The sequence below is a fragment of the Petaurus breviceps genome, unplaced genomic scaffold (genome assembly GCF_028583685.1).
Source record: "Petaurus breviceps papuanus isolate PSGF00001 unplaced genomic scaffold, PetGlider_PUasm1.0 90919, whole genome shotgun sequence".
In the NCBI taxonomy this organism is placed as follows: Eukaryota; Metazoa; Chordata; class Mammalia; order Diprotodontia; family Petauridae; genus Petaurus; species Petaurus breviceps.
The window spans coordinates 36,500,944-36,525,308 of NW_027187378.1; the positions used below are offsets into that span (position 1 = coordinate 36,500,944).

Genomic DNA, 24,365 nt, shown 5'->3' on the forward strand with positions numbered 1-24,365 from the left:
AGACATAGTTTCCTGAGATGTTCCAGTGCAATGATGAGTCTCTGCAGAAATAATGACTCGCTTGTCGCCATCTATCTGCTCAGTCTGCCTTACTGCTTTCACATCCTTTACTGATATGAACTGCCCACTGAGTAAGCTACTACACCCTGGGCCTGCTTCCCGTATCAGAGGTGACCTCACTATCAAGATGAGATTGGCTTTGGCAGTTCTCCTTGTGGAGAGCTTTCTGTCATGGAATATATTCTAACCCATGGAGATTTGCCAAGACATTGCTCTTGCTTAGTTTATCACTCCTAACTTGACTTTAGTTATTGCTGGTGTCTTTTTGTTTTTTAAATCTTCAAAGAAAATTACCAAAAAAGCTTTGGAAAAAAAGGAAATAGGTGAAACCCCAGTAAAATGTTGCTGTTCACTTAAGAGATGTATGTCCGTATGGGTTGCTTATGTGTGGCTCAAGGGAGGCACTGATAGGTATGACTTGAGGTCAAGACCACACCCCAAGGAGAGCAGTATGATGATTGAGTGGGGAGGGAGAGGCAAGTAAGTCAAAGGGACAAATTCTAAAAAGGATAGCAACCCCACAACTAGGCAAGGTGAGGGTTTATAGAAAATTTCCTGGCCATGATGATTGTAGGAATAAATAGAGGAAAAGAAAGAAGAGATACAGAATGGAAAAACTAGGGAGGAAAGAATATTAAAGAAAATTGACAGTTTAGAACACCTAGTGGAAAACCTTACTCAAGAACTGAATGCTTTGAAAATTAAAATGGGCTAGACAAAAAAAACAGTGACTCAAGAATGCAAGAGATATTTTTAAATGCAAAAAAAAAAAATTAAACAAAATCTAAGAAACACAGTAAAAACTGCTAACCCAGAAAATAGATTAAGGAGAGATAACTTAAGAATAATTAGACTTTGAAAATTATGGTCAGGAGAAAAATCCTGGGTACCATATTTAGGAAATTATAAGGGATAATTACGCAGAACTATTTAAATGAGAGGGTAAATTGAAAATAAAAGGAATCTATTAGTCACCTCCACAAAGAAACTCAAAATGAAAACTCTCAAGAACATCATAACCAAAATCCAGAACTTGCAGAAGGAAAAAAATGCTACAACCCACAAAAAAAGATGTTCAAATACCAAGAAGCTATAGTAAAGATTACATAAAATTTTATTCTAAAAAAAGGGGGAGCTTGGAATATGGTATTCCAAAAGGCAGGAGATAAAAACTTGCAATCAAGTTTACAATAAATAATAAAAAAAAATTAAATGCAAAAAATTTCTGATAAAATTAACATAATTCTAAAGGGGAAAAAATAAATCTTTAGTAGAATAGAGGATTTACCAGCATTCCTTGTGAAAAAAAGACCAGAACTGTGTAGATATTTGAAAAGATAAATGTAGCCAGGAAGATAAACATAGAAAGGTATACAAAATTTTATAATTGAAGGAATTTTTAGGAATGAATTGTTTATGTGTTATTGGGGGATAATAAACAAATGTCTTCTCAGAACCCAAATATCTTTAAGGTTAATAGAGACAAGTTAAAATAACAAATGGTTAGTGGGTGGTTTTGTTTTATTTTTCTGATTTTAGGAAAATACAAAAATAGGAGGGACAGGGCCCTATACTGGGGAGAAAGGAGGAAGAAGGGGAGGGAAATCACTATTGCATAATAGAGGTATACAAGATGATGAATATATGGCCAGGGAAGATGAAGAAGGGGAAATGGGTATCTCACGAACCTCACTTCCATCTGAATTAGATAAAAAAAGAACACACCTCACTCATTCCTATCAAAACACATTGAAATCTTGGTATAGAAATATATCAAATTCAAAAATGAAATAGGAGGGAATAGGAACAAGGGAAGGACAGAGAAAGACATAAGAGAAAGAGCAGGATAGGTAAGGGCATAGTCATAAACAAAATATATCTCAAATGTTGGAGGGAGCAATGTGAAGGGAAGATTAAAATGTAGAGAAGTAAGAGTAAGAAAGATGGAGGTAGGGAGAAAAGAAGAGCTAAAAAAGGGAGGAAAGAGACTATTTTATAAGATCACAAATATCAGACTAATTTCTTCTCTTTTAGTACCTAATTATTTCTAAAGAGGGAGATGGTAGTAAAGAGAGGGAAAAGTACAAGTGGCAGAATGGAGGGAAAAATACAGTTAACAATCATAACCATGAATGTGAATGGGATGAATTTACACATAAAATTGAAGAAGACAGCAGAATGAATTAGAAATCAGACTGATAATATGCTGTTTGCAAGAAATTCACTTGAGCCACAAAGATTCACAAAGAGTTAAAATGAGATGATGAATGAAATCTATTAAGCTTCAACTGAACTAAAAAAAAAGCATAAGTAACAGTCCTGATTTCAAATAAAGCTACAGTAAATATAGGAAAGATAAAAGAGAATAAGTAGGGAAATGATGTTACACCAAAAAGTACCATTATTCATTACTTAATATCAATACTTTATAGATACATGTAATAGCACAGTATCAACTACCTAGGTAAGGAAAAGCTAATCAAATTGGAAGGAGAAATAAAAAATAACACTATCATAATGGAGGATTTTAATGTACTCAAACCTAGACAAATCTAAACAAAATATAGATAAGAAAGAAGTTATGAACTTGAATAGAATTTTAGAAAAATTAGAGATGATAGGTGCCTGGAGATTACTAAATAGGAATAGAAAAGAATGTATATACTTATGAGTTGTATATAGCACCACTACAAAAACTGACTCTTTTAGGTTATAAAGAGCTCACCAAAAAAAAAATAAGAATAAAAAAGCATAAATATTAAACACATCATTTATTGATGACATTAGTGGTTGCTGTGCTTCCAGCTTTGGGGAACTAGGAAAACCTAGCTAAAAGAAAAGAAGGAAAGAAAGAAGAAAGGTAGGAAAATTGTAGATTAACATAATTCTAAAGAACTGGTGGTCAAAGAAAAAATTATAGAAAAAAATAGAATATTTCATTAAAGAAAATTATGATAATGAGATACTCTACTCAAATGTATAGAGTGCAGATCAAGTGGTTTTCAAGGGAAATGTTATGTTTCTAAATACTTTCATTAACAAAAGAGAGAATGAACAAATCAATGAATTGAATATACAATTAAAAAAATCTTCACAACAGCAAATCAAAAATATCAAACTAAATAGCAAAGTAGAATGCTGAAAATTAAGCAGATTAATAAACTTCTTAACAAAACTGAAAACTTAGAAGAAATAGATGGATATTATATAAATATAACATACTCAGACTAATAAAAGAATGAATAGACTATGTAAATAATCTAATCTCAGAAAGTTAAACCAAGTAAGCTATAAATGAACTCCCAAAGGGGGAAAAATATTTACGACTAGATAGATTCAGAATTCTAACAAGCATTCAAAAATAATTAGTTCCAATGTGAAAAAAATTGTTTACAGTAAGAAGAAAAGAAGGTACCCCTCCATTCTCTTTCTATGATGCAAATATAGTCTTAAACTTCAATCAGGAAGAGACACAGTGTAGAATATCCAATTATCCCTAATGAACACTGATATAAAAACTTTTTAAAAAACATTAATTAGCAATTAGGCTACAATAATATATTGGACAGATTATACACTATGATCATCATGAGTTTATACTAGGACTACAGGGTTGGTTCAACATAAGGAAGATTATAAATATAATAACTTATATTAATAACATATATAATAAACCCCATGTGATTATATAAATAGTTGTGGAAAAGGCTTTGACACAATCTGTCACTCATTTCTATTAAAAACTCTAGAAATGATAGAAATGGATATACCTTTCCTTAATTTATTAATTGTCACAGTTTTTAATCTAAATCCAAGAGCAAACATTTTATGTGGTAGAGAAAAGTTATAGGTCTTTCCACTATGGCAAGGATGCCCATATCACCACTATTATTTAACACAACGCTAGAAATGCTAGCTATAGGAATAAGACAAGAAAAAGAAATTTGAAGTATAGACAAAGAGAAAACAAAATCATCAGTTTCTTGCAGATGAAACGATGTTCTTAGAGAACTAGAGAGTCAACAGAAAATTAATTGAAGTAATAACTTCAGAAGAGTTGCAGGACAAGATAAAATTGGTATGATATATGATGAATGCACAAGAAAATAACAGAATAGTTTATGATATTTGAGCTAGAAAAAGGAATTTCCATTTGGTGGAATGAGGGAAGTAGTCATAGAAGAGGACACACTTGGGCAGGGATTCAAAGTACAGGTAGGATTTCAACAGGCAGAGAAAAAGGAAGGATTTTCCAGGAACAGGGAAAGCATGAGCAAAGACACAGGGCAGGAACAGCATGGTGTGTGTACTGAAGATGGTGAGCAACCTGTTTCATCTGCATCATAGACAGGAGTGTGCTAGATCTTATTTGTACTGGCTCTTGAGAGCCGATTGTTAAAATCTCAATGTGAGATTTATACCTTAGAAATCACTATAAACCAGGCCTTGATTTATTGTTTTATTGATTTAACAGACTTAAGAAAGTGATAAGGAAAATGTTAATAATTCAGATTTAACTTAAAAGTGTACCCTGCTAGTTGGTGTAATGGATAGAGCACCAGCCTTGGAGTCAGGAGGACCTGAGTTCAAATCTAACCTCAGACACTTGATACTTATTAGCTGTGTGACCCTGGGCAAGTCATTTAACCCCAATCCCCCCCTCCCCAAAATGTGCCCTGCAAACATTTTTTTTTGAGAGTCAATTGTCAAGCATTTACCAGCACAACCCTGAATAAGGTACTTAAATGAGAGCAGATTGAAATAAACCTGGAAAGGAAGAGGGGCAGCCAACCCATGGTAGTCCCTAAAGGTTCTAAGGGGCTTGAACTTTATTTGGTAGACAATAGTAATATCTGACATTTATATAGTGTTTTAAGGTTTGCAAAGTGCCTCCTACACATTATCCCACAAATCTTATGAAGTAGGTGTCAAAAGTATTACTACTCCTGTTTATAAGATGAGGACGCAGGGTGAAGGAAGCTTAAATAATTTGACATGAACATGCAACTAGTAAATGTCAGAGGTAATATTCAAACCCAGGTCTCCCTTAACTCCAAGTCTAAAGAACTTTTTATAGCACCATGTTCCATGAATGGTTTTAAGTATAAGAGTAACCCAATCAGAAAAGTATTAACCTGGTAGGGATGGGAAGACTGGAATGGAAAACAGCAGAGGTGGGAAGATAGAAGGCAATATTATTTCACATAGTAGATGGTAAACTTAAGGGATTTGAAATCTTGAAGCAGGAGTGCATATTGAAAATATAAATAAGTTCCACCTTCCATTGGAAGACATTTACTGATGAGGAACTTGCTACCTTTAAAAAAGCTATTCTGCCACTTTGGGACAACTCTAATCATTACAAAGTTTTCCTTCTTATCAAGTCCAAGTCTGCCTACCTGTAACTTCTACTCATTGGTCTCAGTTTTGTCTTCAGGAATCTAACAGAACAAATATGATCTCTCTTCCTTGTGTGTCACTGGTCTGGATAAAGATTTAGGAAAATCCATGCAAGAAAGACACTAAGCAGATTTCAGAACCATAAAGATCCATTCCCCTCAATACCAACTAACTACCAGAATATACTCCATAAACTCCAAAGTCAGATGCTATTTCCTTTCTTACTTCTTTGTCTAAAGCCACTGTGTCATGAACCCCTTGGTTTAACCACTTCTCCTCTCCTTCAGGTTGCTGTAGACATGATGTCATTTCTTTCTCAGATGATTAGGGTCTGATTTTAGTTCTCCTTTCTAATGCCATGTCCTGCTGCCTATTTAATTGATAACTGGGGACCATCACTGTTAGTTGTTCTCCAAGATGTTGCTCTGTTACTGTGACTCATGGGACCTGTGGGGAGGAAGGTCACAGAACCAGTGCCAAACTTGGGAGCTCTTGAGGAGAGCATTTCCTTTCCAGATGCCCTTTGTACCGATACTCCTTAAGATTCTATTTAGTCTTGTTCATAAAAGTATCCTTATTTGAAATATGTATTGCCTGACCCTGGAAAAGTCATTCTTTCTCACTGGGGATTTGTTTCCAAGTTCACAAGGGCCAGGAAGGGGCTGTGTTGACACCCTACAAATCATTTATAGAGTAGGCGCTTGGTTCCTATCATTTTTAACCTCTTTTCGCTTATTTTTTTTTTACCATTCCAATAATAAAATATTTTTTTAAAAAATCTATAATTTCACTGATAAACAATGATACAAAGAAAGGTGTTTTTTTTTTTAAGAAAATGAAATTGCTGTGAACTGTGCTTGAAATGGGCTTAATTTTCATTTTTTTCTTCTCCTCTCTATCTTTGTCACATATAAAAGCAGCATTCATTTCTATCAATCCAGTAGCTAATAATTCAGCATTATTCTAAAGTGCTCCTGGAATTCTACTGGGGGTGGAGAAATCCATCTCATATTCACTGGAATTTGAGTAATTCCCTTTACTGGTTTAGCCAACGGAGATCTGCATGGGATTATGTCTCATCTAAAGTTTGTATCTCCCCCTTCAGGGTCTAGCGCAATGCTCACACTCATAAATTGTTCATTAAATATTTGTGAGATTGAAACACAGACAATAATAATAATAATCTATGTTACATGATAAGTGCATTAGAGACATGTAAGACAAGGTGCGACAGGAAGTCTCAAACAGAAGGGTTGTTGCTAGCTTTGTGGAGCGGATGGCATTCAAGCTGGGCTTGGGTAAGATAGGTAGGACTTCAGCAACTGCAGAAGGGTAGGGGAAGACATTCTAAGCATAGGGAAAAGCATGAATCTTTGCATGGAGGCTGTTAGAGAAGATTTGTGTGGAGTGCAGAGGTGTGGAGGGGAGTTATCAGATAAAGCTAAAATGATGGTCAAGGGTCAGGTTGTGGTGGGCCTTGAAGACCAATGCTTCTAATCACCAAAGTGCTAGAGTGAATTAGTAGACAACATTCTCTCCGATGCAAATAGATAGATTAGTTCATCATAGCTCCTCATTTCTGATGACTGCTCCAATTTGCTAAACACTTTCTGTTCGAAGGTGTCCCCTTTTCATGATGGCTCTTCACAGGCAGGCCTTGCCAAATGGGCAAAGAAGTCTGTCCTTGACAATTTTTCTTTGTCCCTTTGTCTCTCCTATATCCCTTTTCAAGGTTCCTCTCCCTGAACCCACACCCACAGTCCCTTTGCTAGTACTAGTACTAGTACAGGCCCCTTTAGGGCTGATAACAGGATAACTCAATCCCAGAGGTATTCACATTTTTAATGTGAGATTCTGGAAAATTGAAAAGCCTCCAAGAACAAATGGAATAACTCAAAGGGTGGCATTTTAGGCACCGTGACAGATGGTGGGGCATACTTTGGGGTGGGGACCTTGCTTTAGCTGTAGGTGACTGGCAGTGTGGTGTAATGGAAAGAACACTTAGGCCTGGGTGGTCCTGCCCCCTGAGTAACCCTGGGCAAGTAATTTCCTCCCTCTGGACATCAGTTTCCTCCTCTGAAAAATGAGACGATTGGACTAGACGACCTCTAAGGTCCCTTTCAGCTCTATGACTCTATATGGACAGCAGGACAGCGTTTCCCAGTTGTCATCTGACCATGGGCTGCCCCTCCTCTTGGTGGTCTCATTCCTTGGCTCCATCTGGCTATCCTATCCTTGAATTGGTGGGCCTGCACCTGTCCTGCCCTTCCCATCACATGTCAGTGGAGGCCAGGTGACTGCAATGGGACCCCCAGGTCTGGACAAAGAAACTTCCCAGAACTTGTTTATTTATTTATTTACTTAGAAATTCAAGTGTGTCTTTACAAAATCAAAACCAGTGAATAATACAGACTGGCCCAAGGCCAGAAAGGGCTGGCTAGGTTGACTATCTCATACTTCCTCCCCCTCCTTAGCAAAAAAACAGGCCCGTCCCAGCTTGCCTCCATCACTGCAGCCTCTCCATTGGGCATTCTCCTAGAGGCGAGAAACCCGCCCACTCCATGCCACAGACCCCACCTCTGTCCCTGGAATTTAAAGGAGCCAAGAGCTGTTCAGGGAACTCAGAGCTGAGATTCAGCCACAAGCCTGCAACTTGGGAGAAAGCCCTTGGAGGGGTACAGAAGACAAGGAGAGGTAGGTCTTGTATATTATATGTCCACTGTCAGCCGGCATCCTCTTTTCCCTTTGTTAGGAGTCCCGAGCAAACCAACAATGAAGGAGCTTCTGAAAGTTAGGATTAGTTTTGCACTTTGAGCAGAAGAGGGATTGAAGTGGGACTTCTTTCTTACAGCTCTCACCATTTGTCCTGAGGCTTAATGAACTGTTGGGGCCACGGGAGGGGTAACAGAGAGTGCTGTTTATATTATGAAGGAAAGAAGGAAGGAAGATAAAGGGGAAAAGGAAGAAAGAAGGAATGAAAGAAGGAAGGAACAGAATACCAGTCCACAACCTTCCAGTTCTGGGGTATGGGTAGGGAAGTTTAATAGGTATAGCACTTGAAGAAGAAACCCCTGATATGCAGAGTCAGGGAAAAGTGAAAAGCAGTATGCAAAAATAGTGTGAAAACATCTGATGACTAATGGACCTGAAATAAATCTTCCTCTGGGACTTTAGTGTGATGTCAGTTTACCTGTCTAATACTGGCTGGGTGGCTCCTAATTAGTACATGGAATTGGAAAGTGAAGGTCCCTTTAGCAGGATTAGAGTTTCCTGCTGAGTGTGCTGGGTCAGGGGTGGAGGGGTGGGCAAGAGAAATGATCTGCACACACAAAGACCTCTTTGCTCCTTCCCCGGTTTTCCTCCTTATGATCTCTGCTGTCAAACCTTCTTACCTGGATGATGGCAGACAGAGTCCTTTAAGGATTTCTCTCTGCAATTGTGGAAGCAAAATAATGTGAATAACCTTTAGTCTATATAGCACTTACCCCCTGGAAGCCTGGAAGCCTCTCTAGATTTTCACTCGTGTAATCTTTCATTTTCTTAAACTCCCAGGGAGAAAAGAAGGAGGCAAACATACTGAGCCCTCACACCACTGGTGGCACACAGCCTGAAGGAGGGTAGTGACTTACCTAAGGTAAAACAGTTAATTTGGAGACAGATCTGGACTGCCAGTTGAGGTCTTCTGACTCCTTGGTGACAGCTCAAGCCACTAATGTCTTCCTCTCACTCATCCTCTTCTTAAAAAAAAAACTGTATAAAAAAGGAACAGGGAAAAAGGAAATAGTCTGCTAATAATTTTTTATATTTTCAACCCAGTGAAGAATACTCTTCCATTCCCATGGATATGTAGGGGCATCTGAGGATCTAGGTCTTGGATCAATATGAGAACACTCAGCTTAAAAAAGAAAAATGCTTCCTGTTGGTGCATTAGCAAGGGATACCTTGGCTATTGAATTGTAAATAGCACCATTCCTCCCTTCTGTGTGGGCTAACCTTCCTTTTCAAAGATGCCAGCCTCAGAAATTTAACCCAAGCAAATAATAGCTTTCTTCAATCTACATTGCTCATTCTTAGTCCTGTCTCCCCCAGGTTTTTTCAGTTTATCTCCAAATGCCTGGAGCCAGTTTCCCTGATACTCGAGATAATTTCTCATTTGTAAGTCTAGCATTTGTGGAAGTGACCTGTGCTCCCCTGGGACGTTGTGGAGTATCATCTAAGATAGAGATGCTGCTTCAAGGACATGAGACACCGACACAGCCAGGCACAGCAGAACATTAGGAAGAGTCTGACTCATTAGCTTGTAAATTCCTGTTGGCCAGAGGAGCCTTACAAAGTAAATGAATGTTGATTAATTGAGTAGATTATCATGGTGTTATCAGCTCTCTCATCTGGTGCTTAAAGCATGATCAGCTAAAGTTATATGATGCCAAACATCTGGGGGAAAACTGAAGAAAGAGATTAATTCTATAATTAGATTCAATGTATTTATTAAGCATCAGGTTGAAGTGTACAGTTGGTGATGAAGTATTGGAACTCAGGAAAGAGGAATGAGGGCTGGATATGTAAATTTGGAAGCCATCTGTACTGAGATGATCTTTGAATGTTGTGATCACCAAGACAGAGAGCAGAGAGAGAGAAGGCACAGGGCAAAGCCCTGGGGTGCACTCATTGACAGGGGGGTAGAACACCAAAAGGTGTGCTGCCAAATGCCAGCCTTCTCTCCTTCTCACCCACCAAAAAGTATACTTGGCCTCTTCCCCTACCTGAAAGCTTTCAGTTTCCAGCCTGCTCAAAATGGTTAGGTGACTTGTCCAAGGTCATATAGGTTGCAAATATCCCAGTCAGAATTTGAACCCAGATTGCTTGACTCCAAAGCCTATGTTCTTTCCATTATTATTCCTGTGCTCCCACATTTTTTTCAGTGACTTGAATGAAGCTTATCAAACCTTTATGAAATTTTCAAATGGCACAAGACTGGAAGGCATTAACTAATACTTGGGTAACAGGATCAGGATTCAAATAGATCTGGAAAAGCTAGAGCAATCAGTCAGTCAGTCAGTCAATAAACCTTTATTAAGAGCCCACTATGAACCAGGCACTATGCTAAGCAATGGAACATTGGGCCAAATCTAATAAAATTACATTTAATTGGGATAAGAATTGAGTCAAAAAATTAAGTTTACAAGGACGAGATGTGGGTGTTGAGACTAGGTAGCAATTTGTTTGAATAAAGTCTGGGGATTTTAGTGGATTGTAAAGCTTGTTATGAGTCAATAAGATTATATAGCCAAAAAAAAAGGTAAATAAATAGCAACAAGTATGTATTTTTAGTGCCAAGGACATTTAAAAAAAAATTAGTGCCATCTTGGGTTAAAGTAAGAGAGGCACAGGGCCCAGAACTAGGGATATGATGAGTCCTGCCATACTCTACCATATTCAAGGTGTTGTGTTTAGTACTAGGCATTCCATCTTAGGAGGGACAGTGTGAAACTGAAGACACCATGGAGGTGGAGAGCCAGGATGGCAAAGAACCTTGAGATCGTGCTGTACAAAGACTGGTTGAAGGAAATGGAGATATTTTTCTTGGAAAAGAGAAGGATGAAAGGGGTATATGATAGCCATATTCTAGTACTGGAAGACTGTCCTGTGGAAGAGTAATTATATTTTTTTGTGTTTGCTGAGAGAGCAGACTTGGAATCAATAGGCAAAAGTTATAGAGAGGAAGATTTAACTTGATATGTATCTCTCTCTCTCTCTCTCTCTCTCTCTCTCTCTCTCTCTTTATCTATCTAACAAATCTCCCTGACAATTAGAGCTGCCCCAAACTGAATCGGCCGTCTGTAATTGGAGATCATGAGCTCCCCTTCCTTAGAGGTCTTTAAGTAAAGACCTGTCACCACGTTTTTTCAGGTGTGTTGTGGCCCTCTGCATCCTTGCACACATGTGAGTTGGATGACCTTTGAGGTCAACTCTGAGATTCTGTGATTCTTTAGCTATGTACAAGTCATATCTCTAGGTTTGTCCAGCTGGGAGGATGTGAGATTAGTTCAAGAGCTCCTGTACATTCCTTTGAAGGTACACAAGTTGTTTTCAATCAGAGCTATGTAACAGGAGCTAGTTTTCTACTATAGGTCTTACTCATATTGTCAGGAGTAAATAGGACAGAGCTTTTGAATTCAGATAAATTCTTTATATGACCTCAAATATTTGGGTACATGCAAATTTTTTTTTCCTTTTTAATCTGGCTATTTGGTTTTGTGTAGACCAAGCCAAACAGTAAATAATGGATTTGAACTCAAAACCCAGCACTTCCAATGACAACAGAATAAAACTCCTATTGCCTGTTTGTTGTTGAGTCATTTTCAGTCATGTCTGACTCTTTGTGACCCCATTTGGGGTTTTCTTGGCAGAGATACTAAAGTGGTTTGCCATTTCCTTCTCTAGCTCATTTTACAGAGTAGGAAACTGAGGCAAACAGAGTTAAGTGACTTGCCCAGAGTCACACAGTTAGTGTCTGAGGCCAGATTTGAACTCAAGAAGATGAGTCTTCCTGTTTCCAAGCCAGGTGAGCTCTATCCACTGAGCTGCCTAGGGACCTCTAAAGGTGTTTAAGTTCCACTCTAATATTTTGTTAGTTCATGTTATTAGAGCATTTTACTAATGATGATGGCTGACATTTATATAGCACTTTAAAGTCTGCAAAGTACTTTATAAATAACATCTCTTTTGATCTTTACAACAGCCCTGGGAGGTAGATGTTATTACTATTTCCATTTTACAGATAAGGAAACTGAGGCAGACAGCAGTTAAATGACTTGTTCAAGGGCACACAGTTAGTAAATGCCTGTGGTAAGATTTGAACTTAGGTCTTTCTGACTCCCAAGTCTAGCATTTTATCCAGTAGGACTATTTGATAAGCACTCAGTCACAGAATCTGCTTCTCTCCCTTAGCAACATGAGCCTATGAGTATTGTTGGTGTCATGGGAGGCTGGGTGAAAGAATGAAGATGGTTTATCAAGTACCATCATCATTACTGGAGAGCAATGCACAGTGATCCAGACTACTTATTCTTCTGAGTGAACTATTCATTTACAAAGGGCAATAAAATTTTATTAATTTCATTAATCTACATGTGAAATAGACTTCTCCAGAGAGAATCAAGTTACTGGGAAAAAGAATGATTACAGTTAGTGAGAGAGTAAGGTCTGAAAGGAAAGAGGAAAAATGTTTCCTTAGCCCTAGGCCTAATTTGGCCTAGTCTAGTCTAAACTAGCATAATCTAGTCTGGACTAGCATGGCCTAACTTAATCTAATTAATTAAGTATGGCCTACCTTAATATATGATAATAATAGTTGACATTTACTGTACCTGACAGTTTGAGGTTTACAAAGCCCTTTACATACATTATCTCCTCTGGGTCACACAACAATAAGTGTTATTATTATTCTTCCCATTTTACAGATGAAGAAACTGTGATTAAGCAAGGTTAAGTGACTTGCCTGGCTAGTATGTTTTAGAGGTGGTATTTGAACCTGAGTCACCTGTCCAGGCCTAGCCTGGTATGGCCTAATCTTGCATTAACCTGGCTCAATTTAGCCTTTCAGAGCTGTAAATGGCCTTTAAAATCCCTGTCTAACTCTTTGAATTTACTGTCAATGAAAAGGAGGTGTGGTCACATAGCTAGCTGGTAGAAGAGCTGGGATCAGAGCCCTGTTATAAGTTAATAGATAGGTACTTAATTGCACAAGGATATACTGCTAAAATGTACCCAGCTGTAATAGTGCTATGGATTATCTGCATGGCAGTTTTCTAATTGGATGACTTCAAGAATTGTCTATAAAGCAGCTGAGAATAGAAAGGAGGGATGACCTGGGCAAAATGTCCCGAAAATGGATCTATTACACTCCTGATTTATAAATTGACATAGTCCGGGAGGCTCTGGGGTCATGGGTTGTGGATAGGATGAACCTGGCAATCCACTTTGAATTGTGGTCCCTTCAAGGGGTCCACCATTTGCTTGAGCTGACACCAGAGATAGGACAGAACTCCTCTGCTGGGGACTCTGCCTTGACCCCATATGAGCAGGAAGGTAGCAGGGAATCTAGTCTGAAGTCAGTCAACAATTTCCTGAGCGTATGGGAATCCCTGAGGATTCCAGAACCACATTGCCTCTTGGAGGATCCCCAGGTATCTTTGAGTTCTACCTGTTGACCTTGTTCCTTTTCTCTACCTTTTCCCCCAATAATGTATCACCCCCCAAGATGTTTGCCCTGAACTGCCACACTTCCATGTAGTCTCATTGTTACTTTGCTATTCCAAGAGAAAAACACTGAGTTACTGGGCACCTCTTAGGAGACGGTGGTTTTTGGTATACTGGTATTCATTACAAGGGAGCTAAGAAACAGAAGCTTTAATAGCTTAAGCTGAAGAATGAGTTCAGACTATTTAAATCCTTTTGGGCAGTGGCAGGTTTGTTAGACATTAGAACGGAGTGACAGTATATCAAAGGAAGTCCTAAATCCTTTTACTCTGGGAGAGCCTTAAAAATAGCTAGGGAGGGGAGAAGGGAAGATTATAAATCTGGCCACAAGGTATGGATCATTAAAATTAAGAAAAAAGACCACACAGGAAATGTTATTCTTCTCTTCCCTGCTTGTTATGATCATAGGAAAAGGAAACATTATTTTTGCTTGGCTATAGCTAAGGTTATGCCAAAGTCAGGGACGGCCACCTAGGCCACAGAAAGGAAAGATGAAGGTATTCTTGGGAAAGTCCCCATTTCCTTATTTTCCAGCCTTGCATTTTTATTCATGTAAAGTCTCTTATCCAACCAAGCCTGGCCATATTATGGTCCCTAAAATGGGTCTTATGGGGGGGGGTGAGATTCTAGAAAAGTCAGCTACTTGTTCTGGCTTCTTCTTGTTATTGAAGATGACTACTTAAACTTTCTGTACCCAGCCAGAGCTCTCTAAGACTGCAAATTACAGGACAGCAGACCTGTGTTGGTAGCAGGGGAATTTCTTCCCAGGAAAGCTTTCTATATGGATGAAATTATAGATCCTGATCACCTTCCCCTTCTCCACCCCCCCCTCCCAAAAAGATTGTACCCAAGGTTATAGCACATGTAGAGCAAACACCTTTGTATCAGAATCAATAAAAAACAAATAAAAAGCCGATAAAATCAAGTAAACACACCCTCCCTGAGCAGGAAACAAGATTCCTTATTAAAAATATTATGAGTGTAGACAACTGGTGGGCTGTATGAGATAAAGGTTTATAGGATCAATAGAATCAGTCACAAGTTGACACAGTAGAGTATATTTGAAGGTAGTAGGAAATAGATCCATCAGCTTTTTGCCATTAACTGATAAACATTCTTTATAACTTGGAACATATTAAAAGCTACTTATATGGAGCTTTGTTTTCCAGTGCACAATTACAAAATCAGGGCTGGAAGGGAGTTTTAGAGATCACCTAATCTAACCCTTTCATTTTAAAAAAAATTTTATTTTTTTTTGTCTTTTTGGAGAGAGGAAGGCAATTGGGGTTAAGTGACTTGCCCGAGGTCACACAGCTAGTAAGTGTTAAGTGTCTAAGGTCGGATTTGAACTCAGGTCCTCCTGACTCCAGGGCCGGCACTCTATTCACTGTGCCACCTAGTTGCCCCTAACCATCTCATTTTTTTTAAAGCAATTGGGGTTAAGTAACTTGCCCAAGGTTACATGGCCAGTTTTTTTTGTGTGGGTATTAAGTATCTGAGGCCGGAACCAATCCCAGGTCCTCCTGACTCCGGGGCTGGTGCTCTTACTCACTGTGCCACCTAGCCGCCCCCGTAACCATCTCATTTTAAAAGGAGGCAAATGAGGGTATGAGGAGTAAGCAGTAGAGTAAGAATTTAGGGCCATGTCTTCTGACTCCAAATTCAGGGACCTCCTTCCACTGAAGTCCTCTTCCTCCTTGCACATTAGTTACACGTTCAGTGTGACATAATGGAAGGTGAGGGGAAAAAAAAGGGAAGCTCATGTTACCATACTATGAAAAACTTCAATTCTCTATTTCCTGACTGTCCAGCATGGAAACTTGGAAGGAAAATGGAGCATTGTTGTATTACTGTTATTTCATTTCCCGGATTATGCCACTTGTTTGGGGAGGGTGGAGCATCCTTTAAAAAATTTTTTCTTAAAACATTTTTATTTAAAGTTTTGAATTCCAAATTCTATCCCTTCCTCCCCTCCCCCCTTTCCTGATATGGTAATAGGTTATATATGTGCGATTATGTAAAACATTACCATATTAGTCATTTTGTGTAAGAACACTTGAATAAAAAAGATGAAAGAAAATGAAAAGTAGCATGTTTCAGTCTGTAGTCAATCAATATCAGGTCTTTCTCTGGAGGTGGATACTATGCTTCATCATTAGTCCTTTGGGATTGTCTTGCATCATTGTATTGCTGAGAATAAGTTATTTACAGTTCTTCATTGCGCTATATTGCTGTTAATGTGTACAATATTCTCCTGGTTCTGTTCACTTCACTTATGCATCAGTTCATGTAAGTCTTTCCAGGTGTTTCTGAAATCATCTTGCTTGTCATTTCTTATAGCACAATTACATTCCTTCACCATTTTATACCACAGCTTGTTTGGAGCATCCTCAAAGAATTATAATTATTATTCAGCAAGAATCCTATTTGTTGGGGCAGCTAGGTGGTACAGTGAATAGAGCACTGGCCCTGAAGTCAAGAGGACCTGGGTTCAAATCCAGCCTCAGATACTCAACACAAAAACTAGCCATGTGACCTTGGGCAAGTCACTTAACCCCAATTGCCCTCCAAAAAGCAAAAAAAAAAAAAAGAATCCTATTTGTTGATGTTTTCAGGATTTATTTAAATTCCAGCTTCAAAGTTAACATTTCAATGAATAGATTAAGTAGAGTTTTCAGAAGGAACTTGAACTGTTAAATTCCTCTTCTTTTAGATTTTTGGGGGTATTGGGATCACTCCATTTAACTAGCTTAGACTGGGCTGTAATCATTTAAATAACACCTCAAGTTTTTATAGCACTTTGAGATTTGAAGGATATTTTCCCCAGGATATCCATTGTGAGGTAAGTAGTGAAAATATTGTTATCTTGTTTTAGAATTGAGAAAACTGAAGTTCAAAGAGATTACTTGAATTGCCCACAGTATGGGTTAAAGCTAGAATTCAAACCCAAATTTCTCCTGATTACAAGTCTAAGTGATGCTAGTTTAGTTATGCCCAACTCTTCCTGAGCCCATTTGGGATTTTCTTGGCAGATACTAGAGTGGTTTGTCATTTCCTTCTCCTGCTCATTTTACAAATGAGAAAACTGAGGAAAACAGGGTTAAGTGACTTGCTCAGGGTCACACAGCTAGTAAGTATTTGAGGTGAGATTTGAACTCAGGTCCTCCTGACTCCAGGGCCAGTGCTCTATCCACTGCACCACCTAGCTGCCCTGACATCTAATCTATTTCTTCCTCCTCAACCCATTTCAGATGCCCTGGAGCCTAGGGTTGATGGTAATAGAGCATATTAAGAATTAATGTTTCCATGACAGTTTGGCTAATTTCATAATTCACACCACAACTTAGAAGAATTTTGGGAGAGGAAGAGAGAATTTTGCCCCCTTTTCACTTTGGGTGAATAGTTTGGTGCTTTAAAAAAATATTTTGGGGGGCAACTAGGTGGTGCAGTGAATAGAACACAAGCTCTGGAGTCAGGAGGACCTGAGTTAAAATCCAGACTCAGACATTTAACATACTTACTAGCTGTGTGACCTTGGGCAAGTCACTTAAGCCTAATTGCCTTGCCTTCCCCCCTCCAAAAAAAAATTTTGTCCACTCTACTTCATCAATAATAGAAGATAGGCTATCAAAGTCTTGTATTTCCACTCTGTTCCACTCCCCTAGCTTCCTCACAGGATTAATTTTTTTAAATTAGTCACAAAGACAGAGAAGGAACACTTGATACACAGGAAGGACCTTTATGAAAAGATAAAAATGAATGAAAAGAGGCTTATATAAAGAATATTTTCTTATGAAACTGGGGCTGAGGGAGACGGTATTACACTCTCTTGGAAGAGTATAACAGCTCAACAGGAATCCCCTTCTTCCAGCTCTAAGTTCAGGACTCTTTCATAATCAGTTATTTATTCTTTTTATCCATCATGTATACCAGTCATGACTGAGTTCATCAGATTCTTTTCTGAGGGAAAATTTTTTTAAAGATCGTTTTTCTGGTTACAAACTTGAACAATCATCAAACACAAACACTCTCATAAAACAACAAAAGAAGGGATTTGAAATGAAACCATGATCTTCTGTCTGTCCCATAGTTTATTTTTAACTAGAGCATATTAAATTTAACAAGCTGGTAATGAAATTGCCATGTTTATTTTTGTCCCTTTCTGAAATTCTCTTTGTCGTATCCTGTGTAATTAAAAAAAAAAAGTTTTATTGTTTGAGAAGAGGATTTGAAAGAAGTTGAGCAATGAGCATGAGGTCAGTGGATTCCTTGGAGACAGAAGGATGTGAAGAAAGTAAAAGTATAAGGTGCAGAGCTGCAGAATGTCAGCTTGGAAGGAGACATAAGAGACCGTGTAGTTCAACATCCTCATTTCCACAGATAAGGAAATTGAGGCCCACAGTGATGAAATGAAAAGATTTGAGTGCAGATTTTCCAAACCCAGTTGTCTCCAGTATACCATGCTTTTTGCCCCCTTGGCTGTGAGGTGCAGAGGAAACAGTGTTTAGCTGTGGAGTCGGAAGACCTGGGTTCGAATTCTACCTCTGTCAACTACTGACTGTGTGACCTTACAAAAGTCACTTAAGCTTTCTGGGGCTCCATTTTCTCATCTGGAAAATGAGAAGGTTGGACTATATTGTAAACTGGAAGGGACATTAGTGTCCATCAAGACCTTTATTTTTCCAGATGAGGAAATAGAGGCACAAAGAGACTTTTTTTAAAAAAAAAGTGAATTGCCCAGGTAGGGTGTGAACTGAGGTTGTCCTGACTGCAAGTCTGGTGCCCTATCTGCCACACCTCATTGCCTCTTATCCTTCAAATTTTCTCTTTGAGCTGTAGGTCTCTCTTAAGACTCTGAGAGTCTTCTTTCTACACTCTCACTTGGTGACCTCATCAACATCTCTGAGTTTAATTATCATCTCTATAGAGATGACTCCCAGATCTATAAGTCCAGCCCTAGCATGTCTCTCCTGAGTGCTAGTAATGTGTCTTTATCTGCCTATAGGGTATTTCAGATGGAATGTTCTGGAGCCATCTTGAATTCCACAAGTTAAAATCAAAACTCTTTTATCCTTTGCCTCAAAATTGGTGCATTTGATTGTTGGCCAGCCTGTATTCATGGACACACTCTTCTCCCTGGGTTTTCCTGATGCTGCTTGATCTTGGTTCCCTGTCTTCCTGTCTGTTGGATCACCATCTACTCTCACCCCCTAACTATGGGTGTATACCCCTTCCCCCAAGGCTCTATACTGACCCTTCTTCTCTTTCTACAGTTTCTCACTTGGTGACCTTTTCAGTTCCCATGAGTTCAATGATCATCTCTATGCTGATGATTCTGAGGTCTATACATCCAGCAGTAGTCTCTTTCCTAGTCCTACAGACTGGATGTCCCATAGGCATCTCAACTTGGCATCTTCAAAATTGAAGACCTTCTTTTTTCTGAACTTTCTTATTTCTTTCGAAGGCACCAGTGTCCTTCCAGGTCACTCAGGCTCACAGCCTTTGAATCATCCCAAATGTTCCATTTTCCCTCATCCCTTGTATTCAATCAGTTGCTGAGTCCAGTAGATTCTGCCTCCATAACATCTTTCCTCTCCATCTCCTCTCCACTCACACAGCTACCATCTTAGTTCTGGCTATCATCCTCTCTCACCTGGATTATTGAAATGGCCTCTTAATTGGCCATCTTGCCTCAATTCTCTTCTCTCTCTAATATCTTCTTCACAAAGCGATGTTCCTAAAGTAAATCCCCAATCACATCATTCCCCTACTTCATAAACTCCAGTGCTCCCTATTACCCAGCTATGTGACCTTGGACATTTCACTTAACCTTTTTAGACCTCATTTCCTCATCCACAAAGAGGATTGGACTAAGTATCCTCTAATATCCCTTCTAGCTCCAGATCTGAACTCTATGGATGCTTAAGGTTAAAGGCAAACCCCTCTGCTTGGCATTTAAAGCTCTTCACAAGCTGGCACTAATCTGTCTTTCCAAGGTGATTCCATGTGACTTTCTCAGGCAGGCTCTTTCCTCATGCTCCAGTCAAGCTGGACTGCTTGCTGCTCTTTACCTGTGTCCTTGCATAGGCTGCCTCCCATCCCTAGAATGCTTCCCAGTCCCTCTCTTCACCTCTACCTTTTGGAATCCCTAGCTCCCTTCAGGACTCAGCTTAAGTGCCAGCTCCTTCCAGAAGCCTTTCCCAATTCCCCCAGTCATTAGTGTCCTCTGCCCTACTTCAGATCATTGCACTTATTTTGTATATATCCCGGATGTCCACTTACCTGTGGACGTGCTGCATCTCTCACTATATAAGCTCCTCTAGGGCACGGGCTGCTTGACTTACTTTTACATGTGTATCCCCAGCAGGTAACTATTATTATATTGTTGTTTTCAGTTGTTTCAGTCCTGAGTGTGAGGTTAGATTAGACAGCTTCCTGGAATGTCCAACTCTCCATGACCCCCTTTGGGGTTTTCTTAGCAAAGATACTTGGAGCGGTTTGTCATTTCCTTCTCCAGCTTATTTTACAGAGGAAGAAACTGAGGCAGATGGGGTAAGTGATTTGCCCAGGGTCACATAGCTGGTAAGGCCAGATTTGAACTCATGAGTCTTCCTGATTCCAAGCCCAGTGCTATAACCACTGAGCCACCCAGCTGAGTCTATGCTCAGTATATAGCAAATACTTAATACATGCTTGTTGATGGATGATTATTCCTATAGACATATCCAAACTCATAATGGTCATATAATCCTGTTTAAATCATTTAACTTCTCAGAAATTCAGTTTGGAAGAGATAGGAGACAGGGACTGGCACTCCAATTTTGTTGGTATAAGGAACTTCTCTTCCAGATGAGGAAACTCCCTTTACCCAAGCAGATACCAGCAACTTAAAGATTTGAATAAAGACTAAGAGGTCAGTTGACTTGCCCAGAGTCTCCTAGCCACTACCCTAGTGGGTAGTGGGGATGTGAGTGGGGATGGGGAAGTAATTGTATATTGGTCTTTCCGGCTCTGAGACCAGCTCTTTAACCACTATGGTACACTGCTTCTCATCTGTAAATGAGAATTCAGTTGCCTGTGCAGTAAGTACCTAATTCTGCAGAGCTGTTAAGATCAAAGGAGATATTATATGGAAAGTGATTTGTAAACTGTAAATGACTAGATAAATGTGAGTGAATGGAAGAATTTCCCAGTCCTCCTGACTGTGGTCTTAAAGCTCTTTTAACTACCCCCACTAGAAAATAGTATCAACAGCACCAGCCAGAATGAACATCAGAAGGCCAGAAATGGGCTAGAGGCTTGGTTGTAAAATCTTTTCTTCCTATGCCTGGAACAGCATTTTAGGTAGTTAAGACCATGGGCCTGGGATTTCAGAAAAACCTGGAGAGACTTACATGGGGCTGAGTGAAGTGAGCAAAACCAGAACATTGTACACAGTAACAGTCACATTGTGCAATGACTAACTTTGATAGACTTAGCTCTTCTCGGCAATGCAAGGATCTAAGACAACTCCAAAAGACTCATGATGGATAATGCTGTCCACATCCAAAGAAAGAGTTATGGAGTATGAATGCAGATGGAATTATACTATTTTCTCTTTTTGGTTTGTTTTTTCTTTCTTGTGGTTTTTCCCTTTTGTTCTGATTCTTCTTTCACAACATGACTAATGTGGAAATATGTTGGGTTATTTTTTTTTTTTAAAGAGACCATAGATCTGGACTGCCCTCTCATTTTGTGGCACCTTTCCTTCATGTTCTAAAAGTTGTATATTTGGTGAGTCTGCAGGAAAACATGAGGAATCCATATCACAATATGGTGATTCTTTTCTTGGGGCACTTCAGATCTGAGAGATCCTTTAAGTACAATAAACTAGGGGGGAAAATCACTTCATTGTTTGCAAAATGAACACCTGAAGATTTTTTCTAAGCTTATCTTTTTGAAAATTTCAATTATGAATCAACTCATTCTTCCTCCCTTCAATTTCACCAGCTATTTTGTCTGAAGAATTTCCCATCAATACCAGGAAGGGAACTAAGAAATGTTCAAAATCGATCCCACAGATCCATTGTGAAGCTTACCGGGTTTTTGTTTGTTTGTTTTGTTTTTTGAGGGAGTGTTGCATTCTCCCTTTTCCTTTACCCAGGCGGTTGTCCCTGACCCCTACCTACCCCCAACTTCTCTGACAAAGGCCAGACAAGGAAACTTTTCACGTACAATCCCCCCTCCCCTTGTCTCTTTTCCATCAATTTCACTGGCTCACTCTGCTGGCCTGGTGACTAAGTCCTTTGTCATCTTTCCATCCCACCAGCCCCTCCAGCTGCTCTAATGGGCTCTGTTTATGCAGCATGGGTTCAGCCACAGTTCTGTTTGTGTGTGAGACTAGCTTAAACTGGATTAGCTCTGTGTGTGTGTGTGTGTGTGTGTGTGTGTGTGTGTGTGTGTAGCTGCTGAGGAGGGGGAGTGTTAGTAGGGAGAGAGCAGGAATGGGAGTCAGTAGAGAAGTACCCTCATTGAGAGCCAGATTGAAAAACCAGGAAAATGCCAACCCTTGTAGCAATTGAAGATGACACAAACTTCTTCTTTCCTTGTTTTCTTGTGTAAGACCCTGTGTCCACAGTGCTGCTGGACATCCTCATGCAAATTTCCTTGCAGAAAACTCGACAGAGGGAATCTTTTCCTCTGAGGGAAGACTGATTTTTTAATATTTTTTTAACTTCAAATGAACTGACGGTGAACATGTGGGCATTCCTTCCATTTATGTAAATAGATCACAGTCCCTCCATACTTTAATAGGTGGTTTCCTGGGTTGCTGTGGCTAAAAAACCAAAAACCAGTCTGTTTCCCGGGCTGTAGTCAGGTTTTCCTTTCCAATTTGGTGAGACCTGCCAGATCTTGTGCTCTATTGACTCAGAGACTTTGAAAACTTAAGGTGACCTCCACGTTCTAGCGAGGCATTAGAAGGGTGCTTTAGGGGAAGCAGGCTGATAGGTGAACAAAAAGGTAAAAAGTGAATTCTTCCCTCATTTTCTAGCACTTAGGATTGTGTTCAGTTGGGGGTACCTGCAGTTCCTGAAAGATAGAACTTAGTGGGGGTCAATTCAATTCAAGCATGTATGTGATCAGTGTTTTATGTACTATGTATGTGATCAGTATTTTATGTACTATGTATGTGATCAGTGTTAGGCATAAGAAGATGAAACTGGGTATCATATCCAAGAAAAAATAGCATTTATATAGTGCTTTAAGGTTTGCAAAGGCTTTTCTTATGCTATTTAATTTGATTCAGAAAAGACAAGATAATAGTAATGGGGAGATGAGCAAGGAGAAATCAGAATGGAAGGGCAAGGATGCAAGAATAAAGGAGTTAAATTCGTTCATTCATTTATTCCATATTTATTGAGATATTGGAAATGTGCAAGGCATTATCCTGCATACTGTGATGCACAGTAAGCCTTCGTGGTCAGGCTAAGATAATAAATTAGTGGGGTACCATTTATAAATATGTGAAATCTGCAAATACTGAGAAGATGAGAAATTTATTTGAGAACCATCACTTGAGGAATTAGCAATGGAATGAAATCAAGAAAAAGAAGTTAAAGGAAAAATTAGGGGGGAATGGAGAAAGGGGAAATTTAGAAAAAGCAGGAGAAATACCTTGTGCTCAGAAATTCCAAAGTGTGTGCCAGTCTGGGGATACCCTGGAATTTTCTCTTTTTTTTTGGAATGGTCAAGAAATGAAAATCCTAGGTCTTTTCCTGTGTATGAAGCAAAGTCGTTCCAAAGAGCAGCCACTAGAAGTGGACTTACTCTGAGCTGCCTAAGTCAGACAAAGCTCTAAACACTGGACTTTTATTTCCTTCAAGGTAGGGAGAGGAACGGAGTGAGGACAGACACCATAGGCAGGAAATCCCTCCGAGTTCACCCAGTATATTCTTTTTTTGGGGAATCCTTCTAGATCAAATACCCCTGCATATCCTCCTCCCAACTCCTCATCTCTCTCATTCCTTCATGCCTTAGTTTTTCTTCTGTTTTCCAGTTGCTTGTTGCCCAGGAAGATTTCAGTCAGGTATAATGAGCCTCCTTGTCTCTCATTCACCCTGAAAAAATCAAGTGGGAAGGTGAGGGATGACTTAACTTAGGCAGGATTTTTATAAAAGAACGAAGAGAAAGCCAGTAAAAGGCAGGAATCAAGGCTTGGAGAGTAAAGGTTCAGCTGGAGTTGTCTCTGCACAGATGGAGGAAGCCGAGTTCCTTAGAGCCTTGTGGAAGAAAGGGGAGGTAAAGAGGAGGGGAATGGGATCAAGAGATTGTTGTGACTGAAGGGAAATGAGTCAAAGGAAGAAAGGCATTGATTTAATTCTGGTGGATGAAGGAGTGAAATGGCTTGCCAGACCACAAAATAACACTCCAACCAACTAACCTACTTTAAGCGCCAAGGGCAAGACAGGAGGGAAAGGCAAATGGAAAGTGGAAGACTGGAATCCAGGAATAGATGAGCTGAATCCTGCAAACAGGATGCTTGCTCTCATTTCTGCACATTCCCACAGTGCTGGACCGGCATCATCAACAGAAAACGAGACAGTTGGTTGGACTGGGGGCAGGGAGAAGAATGACATTTGCTGGTAATCATTAGGAATGGCACT

At 39.4% G+C, this 24,365-nt stretch overlaps 1 protein-coding gene across 2 annotated transcripts in view; it reads left to right on the plus strand.

The window, feature by feature from the left end:
• The first annotated feature begins 7,998 nt into the window (after nucleotides 1–7,998).
• PLAT (plasminogen activator, tissue type) overlaps nucleotides 7,999–24,365 on the plus strand; it is a 38,973-nt gene continuing 22,606 nt past the window's right edge. The window contains exons 1-2 of one of the 2 annotated variants that reach the window (XM_069075825.1): nucleotides 7,999–8,154; nucleotides 9,013–9,094. The gene's annotated coding sequence lies outside the window, so the exon portion shown is untranslated. The remainder of the gene's footprint in view (nucleotides 8,155–9,012; nucleotides 9,095–24,365) is intronic. The other variant, XM_069075826.1, reaches the window with a different exon arrangement.